This window comes from Colobus angolensis, unplaced genomic scaffold (genome assembly GCF_000951035.1).
Source record: "Colobus angolensis palliatus isolate OR3802 unplaced genomic scaffold, Cang.pa_1.0 Scaffold137, whole genome shotgun sequence".
Classification (NCBI taxonomy): Eukaryota; Metazoa; Chordata; class Mammalia; order Primates; family Cercopithecidae; genus Colobus; species Colobus angolensis.
Genome location: NW_012114455.1, coordinates 6,815,046 through 6,823,268, shown reverse-complemented (window position 1 = coordinate 6,823,268; position 8,223 = coordinate 6,815,046).

The following is an 8,223-nucleotide window of genomic DNA, read 5'->3' as shown; positions in this document are numbered from 1 at the left end:
AAAAGAAAAGAAAAGAAAGAAAAGGCTATTTACATGTAAACTAAGCGAATGAACAAAAGTTAAAACCCTGGCCCCTCAGTGACATTCAGTCACACTAGCTAGCTGTCCAGGCCTGGACCGTGGCCAGTGTGTCGGGCATCGCAGATGCAGAACAAGCCACCGTCTCAGGCCATGCTGCGGAACCGGGCTTCAGCCCTTGCTTCTCCAGGTGGGCCAGCACGGGCCGCAGCAGCAGCTCCTGCTTCACCTGGGAGCCTGTGCTGGGATCAGAACCTCAGGCCTCTCCCAGGCTTCCTGCCCTGGAAACTTCAGACAACAAGACCCCAGGTGCTGAGCCAGCGCATCCAGGCTCAGCGACTCTCCTCTCTTCCCAACGGGTCCTGCGCATCTGCTGTTGCTGTGGAGAGCTGTGTACCTGAGTGAGCTGTGCCTGGCAGGGGGTCAAGGGAGAAAGACTAACCTTTCATTTTTCGTCTTTACAGCAAACGTTTCCCCAGTCTATTGCTCTTCCTTTTATTTTAGTTTTGTTCATTTTTTATGAATATATTTTTGGATCCTATTAATATTTAAAAGATTGTGATGGTGGGAGCCTGCCTTGGCTCTTACTTGGGAACAAATCGCATCCCTCCACCCCCCACCCCTCCCGCTTTGGCTCTGTCGCCAGCACCTCTGCAGGCCGCCCTCCTCTGAGTCTGTGATTTCACCCCAGCTCAGAGACATGCAGTTTTAGCAGCATCACAGAGGGGTGGAGTGGAAAGACTCTGCACCCAGCTTCTGCAGAGCAGCTCCACACGCTGTGGGAGGGCAGGGAACGCATATCTGCCCTAGCAGTGATAGGGGCCTGTCTTGCAAGACTTCATAAATATTTAACAATGAGCACTTTGTAAAAGAAGAGTATTATTAAGGGTGGTGTCGCCAGCCGCTTCAAATGTGCCCGTATATCAAGAGCTGCTAATGCTCTGTGGACAGAACCCTTTTGCAATAGCCCTAGGCAAATCAACTCCTTATCTTTTAAGGGAGTGGGGAAATAATTTAGAGGAATTTGTAAACATTTCTGACCCTCAGAGGAAGTAAGCTGGATCCTCTCCTAATAGAGAATGGCATTCCAATGAATCATTTATGTAAGACAAAAAAAGCAGTGACCAGAAAGAAAAAAATATATATACACGCCTCCCCCACCCCTGCATCCCCGGGATGTCCACAGCGAGCAGCAGCTGCCCGGCCAGTGTTTAGTGAGACTTCTTTTATTCTGGTGCTACCAGATGAGTCCCAGGCCACTTATTTCAACACTTCAAGCTTTAATGATACTGGTTCAGTTTTCTTTACTCTATGGATTGGATACACCACATTGCAATTCAAATCACCCCAAACACCACAGTAAGCATGAGGTGATCACATTTCTTCCTAAGTGTAAATGGCTCTCCACAGGGGACCCATTCTGGGAGCTAGGGGCTGGGACAGCATTGCCCTGGCAACTTCTTTTTTCCCCAGATGATCGTCACTGGAGGTAAATGCTTGGAAGATTAAAGTCTCCAATCCATGTAGCACAAACTCCTGTTAGCTCAGGAAAATATCCTCCACTGGCCATCTTTAGTATAACCAATAAATCACAAGGGACTGTAAAATGAAAGGGGGGTGTGTGTATGCATATCATGCTTATTACATTTTCCCAGTAAAATTCTGCTTTCTTCTATCTCATGATAACCCTCCTTGCGAAGAGTCTGAAAAGTTAAATTGACTAGTTCAAGGTTACCCATATAAGCTTGCAAAACAGCACTTGGGTGTTGGCCATTATAAAATACTTCCTCCTAAGGCCTACCAGGAAAGAAATTGACTTCAGAACCCTTCTGTAGATTGTATTTCTGTAAGAAAAAACATTTCCATGGAGCTCACCTTTCACATGCAGGAGGAAGATCCTAGACTATGCATCTGAATGTGAGCCCCTTAAGTAAAGTAGGGGTCCATCGGCCTTGTCACAAGTGGTTCTGCATTTCAGTCAGTAAATTGCCCAGAGCATGATCAACTGCCATTTGTTTGCTGGGAACAGGCAGGAGAACATAGAGAAAATGCTGGTGTACTAACTGAACCACGTACCAGCTTACCCCACAAACCTAGCCTACATATTCATGAGCAAGCACTTTCCAATGTATATGCTTTATTCCAAGTTGTAATCAAAAAGTTCATTTTTAAGTTAGTTGCTTGGGACCTGGAATAAACTTTCCCATAGAAACGAAGTTATAAATAGTGCTCTAGCCTAGCCCACAAATGTACATCTAGCTCAAAATGTGCTACTGGTATTACAGAGTTGCAAGGAAACTTTGTAGAAAACAGCAGTGCAATACCCGTAATTAAACCAAACAGTAGAACAATAAGATAAAATGTTTCCCTCCCTCTCCCTCTCTTCCTCTCTCCTTCACATACATACACACACACTCTCTCACACACAGACACACACACACACGCAAACACGGAAGTTCATTCTTGAGGAAAGTAAGATTAACTGGACAGGAATCAGGAGGTAATGGAGACGGTGCGGTGCTCTTGAAGGAGGCTTTGGGTTATGTCAAGAGCTGTTGAGGCTGATGGTTCAGGCTGCTGAATGCGTCTCATTTCACTTCAAAGCTTATGCCTCGCCTTTTGCTTGATACAGGTGTGTAGCTGGCACTACTTCTACTTATCCCCCATAATTAAAGTCGGGTTTTGCTTTTTCCCTTACTGATTGAGAAAGGGAGCAAGAGAAACAGGGTGAGGCAGGGAGGAAAAGAAGGAGAGAGGCCAGGAAGACAAAACGGGAGAACCATTTTCTTGAAGCAACTAAGCAAGGGATCCAAATGAAGAAGAAAAATCAGAAGTTTAAAGAACATCTGTATTTGTGAGTGAAAGATCAGCTCGGAGGTGTCAGATGAATCAATCGTAAGATGGAGAGTGGGGAGAGAGGAAGAGAGAGAAGGAGAACATGTCTACTCCCATGAAGAGGGGGCGACACCTTAGGCAGTGTTTTTGCAGGTAGTTAGAGGACAGGATCCTTGTTGTTGACTGACACTAGTGAGACAGGGGACCGCCTTGGGGTGAAGCAGGGCAGATAAGGATAGTGAACAGCTGCCCCTCCACTCATGAGGGCCTGTGCTAACTTCAGGACCTAAAAGACAGCTCTGACGTTACTGGAGGTGAATGATCTCCTTGTGCGTTATCATCACCATCATTTCTTCCATCATCTAAGCATGTCCCAGTCATCCCGTCTTCCCGAGTGGCCCTCTCCTGTTAGAAAGTCCAGCACGGTCCTCCTGATTTCCAAGTCCCCTGGGCTCCCAGTCTCCCTCTCTCTCTTTGCCTTCCTCCCTCTGCCATTCTAGCTCTGCATTTCTTCACCTCAGTCATCTCCTCATGCCCCAAAGATCCATTCTCAGGGATGGCTGTTTTGGAGAAACGACGGATAACTCTAAGAGAAACAGTATCAAATTCAATTCCAGATGCCACTATTCCCAAATAGTCACTGACTCATCTCGGAGCACAGGAGCTCCCCTCTCCCCCGTCTTTGGGAATTGCCCTGAAGCCACATTTTGTCCTGTCCTCTATCCCTAGAGCACCTATCATTGTCAGACTACCTAGGCTTCTGGGGTGCCTAAGTTCCCTTCCTTTCCACGCAACTTCCAATAACTTTCAGGACGATACCAACTTATTACTATGTAAAAGCTTGTAAGTGTCCCCACCATGCCCATGTGAGGTTCAGTGGGTACATGTTACCAACCTCCCCACTGTCCTCTGCTCACTGCAAGAGAAAAGACAATAGCCATGTGAAAGAATTCTCAGAACTGCAGCCATCATGGAGTACAGATCATGCCCTGCACGGCCCTTGCTCTGGGGGCCTGACCCGTTAGTAGGAGGTCCTGCAAGATGGTGGGAACAGGGAGAGAGGTGAAGACAGAATTTTGTCTTCCAAGCAAGACGGAGACGATGACATGGGATGGTTTGTATGAAAGAAACAACCTTGGGGGAAGGGACTCTAGAAGCTCCCACAGGTCACTGAGTGCCCAAGAACCCTGGGCTCTGTTGAAGATCTGGTAAAGACTTAAGAGATGCAAACCTGGAATTCCAGTTTGGACTGTGCTGCTTTAAATGTGACACCGCTCTCTGGTCCAGGCTTCTGTTTTATTATGCAGAAGGATTTAATTCTTTTTTGTCTCAATCCTCCACTGCAGACTGGGCTTTGGAGTCTAACCCAGAGGCCTATTAATTGCCTTTCCTAAACAAAAGAGTCATCTTCCCTGAGATAAAACCTCTACTCCCTTATAATGCACAAGTGGATGAAGTCATTTTTTTTTTTAAATAGCAACCTTTTGCCCTCAGCTCACACTTATTCTCTGTGTTCCTCTACAATTCACACAGAGCTCCCATATAGTCTCCCCCTGATAACCCTCACCCCAAAAACAGATTCTTATTATTCAGGTAGTAGCTGCTTAATAGTAAAAATATTTTAATCTCCACCGAAAGAAAGTAAAACAGGAAAATATTGCCACCTGGAATGCTGGATCAAAGCTGAATGACAGTTGTCTTCCCATGACTGGCTGTTAGACCTGGGGAGGGTGGGAGCAAGCAGGAGGCAGGAAGACTAGGTACTTGTGGGCTGGACACACAGGGTCACCTGGAGCTGGGCTCAAGGGCACTAGGACATTGAATCTACCTGCCACTGTTAAGAACACAGAATGTGGCAGGTCCTCTTGGCGGCTCTGCAGACCCTCCCTAGTCTTATTCTCTCCAGCCTGATCTCCTGAACCTCCAGCCTGCTCTCTTGAACCATGGTGAGTCCTTTATTTTCCTGACTTTATGGTTTAACTTGGCTGTGTTATGAACTGAATGTGCCTCCCTCAAAATTGATATGTTGAATTATAACCTCCAGTGTGATGGAGGTGGGGCCTTTGGGAGGTAATTAGAGCGTGAGGGTGGAGAACTCAGGAACAGGACTAGTCCCCTAATAAAGGAGACCCCAGAAAGCTCTCTCACCCTCTTTTGCCATATAAGGATGCAGTGAGAAGACGGATGTCTAAACCAAGAAGCAAGAAATGGACCCTCATCAGAACACAGTCTGCTGGCCCCTTGATCTTGGACTTTCAGCCTTCAGAACTGTGAGAGATAACTGTTACTTATTCATAAGCCACCCAGTTTATGGTACTTCGTTAAGACAGCTTGCAATGACTGACAGCTGCCTTCCGTTTTCCTCCCCTTACTTCATACTTGGCTTGACAAAGTTGGGTGTGGCAAATAATTTGGGGGTGGGGATTTTTATCTTGAACTTCCCTGACCCTCCAAGTCCCACTGTGGTAACTGAGCAGAAGGCTACCAAGTCTCCTTTTTTGGAATATCTACTTTAAGATTTCATTTGTGAAGACTGAAAAGAGTGAGCTGCAGATTTCATTTTGCTGTTATTTTAGTAGTGAATCCTAAATATAAAAGGATTATTCTGAAAGCCAGTTTACATGAATTTTGTAAAGAAAAAAATACACCAGATCTATTGTCAAGAAAAATATAATTAAGTGATGCAAATGCAATTGACTAATTTGAAATCAATTAATTTGACCTGGCTTACAATAATACAGAGTTACAATACCCCAAAAAATCCTGTTATGTTTTCTTTATAAGCACACGTAATTTTAAATGCTCTTCACAGAGTGACAAGATAGAAAAATTGAAGTTTTAGTGGAGATGCCAAGATGCAGTAGGTAGAACATTCCAAAGTAAGTGGTCAGACAGTGTCGATTACACAAGGAAATTAATAAAAACTCTGCACAGTGCTACACTTTTCCTGCTTTCAGGATGTAAAGGGTCAAGGGAGGGTATGATGAGTTTTCCTTTACGAATAGCTATCACTATGCTTTCAGACTCAGCCTCTGGGGGTATTGGGTGGAGGGGCTTCCTTCTTTTCCCAAGAGACGTTGTGAGGCTGAGTTTCCAGTGGTCAGTGTCAGGGCAAGTGGCCAGAACCTGACTCACAAGGAAAGGTGGAATAGGAGGGTGGCCTCCAATTAGCCTGCACTCCCAGTTAGTCCGAGTGAGCAACGCTTCCTCTGCTCAGACATGGCCATGCCAGAGCAAGAGACCTGGGCCTGACCTCCTTTGAGTCTTGCCCAAGAAGGCTCCCACCAGAGTGTGAGAGGAATACAATCGTAGGGAGGATCCGTGGGACCTCACGCTGTTCTTTTACCATGAACATGCACCTTTCCTCAGCTGCCAGGGCCTGATTGCTCTATGGGGAAGGGAAGGACACCCCTGTTCCTGTGACCCTCCTCCTTCCTCCTAGGTTCCTCTGCCCAGCCCCATCAGAGGCTGTCTTCAAGTTCCAAGTGGGTTGGGAGGAAGGTTACTGTCACGCTGGTGCAGGGTTGCTTTGATATTAAATTCAGTTCAGAATGGTGATGAAAATCCTAGACTGCATATTCTAATTCCCAAACTCAGTTTGCATTTGTAACTTAAATAGAAGATCCGTTGCTTAAGAACCAATCTGATATTGAACCAGGCAGCCACAGTACTGTCATAGAGATTGTTTACTGCCTGTGTTCATTCTGACTGGCCAGTGTGTATACCTGCTTAAGACTGAGCAAAAATGTCATGAGCCTGTCAGGATTTTCTTCAAATACAGGTAGAGATTATAATAGTGTAAAGAAAAACCTTTTAAAATATTGAATAAAATGTGAGATTTCAAGCTTTTTAGACCGACTTAATGTACTTCAAAGTTGTTTACATGCTCTTTTGTATTTTTTTCATGTGCTATTTAATATATGTTATTGGTGTCATCTTTTGGATTTCAAAAAATAATACCATCTAGCATATGCTGAAATTGGGTAGGAATGAAAGACCACTAAGAGACAGGAGTAATTCAGGAGTTAATAATCATTTAAAACAGTTTTTCAAACTATCAATTATGATCCATTAATTAGCTACGAAATAAATCTAGCAAGCTATGGCTGAGTGTTTTTGTAAGTGAAATTGAATAGATGAAATAAAATAGAAAAAGACAGATTAGAATATAAAATGTCAGAGTACATCCTCCATCGTAAGATTAAATGTTATTCAGTGATGCTTTTGTTTGTTATATGTGTATGTGAGTTTATAGTTCTGTGTGTGTTCTGAGCTGAAGTCATAAAATCTATTTCATACTGTGCTTCAGTCAAAAAAATTTTGAAAGCATCTGAATGCCAGCATACACAAAATCCGTAAAAAAAAAGTCAGGAATCAAAGGCATAAAGGCAGCATGAGAAACAGCATAGAACAAGGAAAAGGGAAGAATACATGTAGGGATCAGACGAGTTCCCCGTTTCTGCAGCCAACCTCTTTCCATTCTATTTTTCCAGAGTAGAAGGTAGTGCAGTCACCCAGAGCTCCTTAAAAGACATCTTACTCATTTCACCTTTGTCAACAGAAGGAAAGAAGGAAAGGAGAAAGAAAGGGAAGGATAAAGACAAAAGAGAAGGAAGAAAGGGACAAAATTAAAAAGCAAGCATGTTAGTGAGGACAGTGGGGAAACTGTCACCCCCATCCCCCTTTTAAAACAATCTCTACCTACTCAGGATCTGGGGGACGTGTGCCTCTAAAAGCCCACTTTGAAATGAAGGAAGTTCCAAGTTACAATTAATGAACAGCACAAACCACTTTGCAGTGTTGTCACACATGACATATAAAAGGTTGTGATACTAACAAAGTGATTGCACTATATGGAATGCCCTGGTAATTAACCTTATACACTGTTTTATTGAACACTCATCTTGTGCTGATCAAGGCAAAGTGACATGTTTCGATAGAGTTTGCAGGAATATTTCACTACACATAGCATCTTCCCAGGGTTTACACTGACTGAAGAAGACACTACCATGCAGGATGAACCACACTCAGGGCCACCACTTTATGCTGAGTTTCGGTGGCACCTTTCCCAGTGCATGCGACATGAATGGCACTCCCCGGAGTCCTGAAATGCAGTGGTCCTGACTACACACGGCTGGGGCTCCAGGGCTTCTGCTACAGTGCCCCCTGATGGCCAGAACCCCACCTGCATCTGGACATTGAGGGCCGGGTATTGATTTTTGCCTCTACAGCGGGTCCCAGCTTAGTCTTCATGTGCTCCGACCATGGCCTTCTCCTGGGCTGCTGAGGTCTCTTGACTTCCAGGTAGTGAGTATGGCCTCATTTTTACAGTATCCCTAAGTCATCTGGTGGGCCTGATTCCAAGAAAAT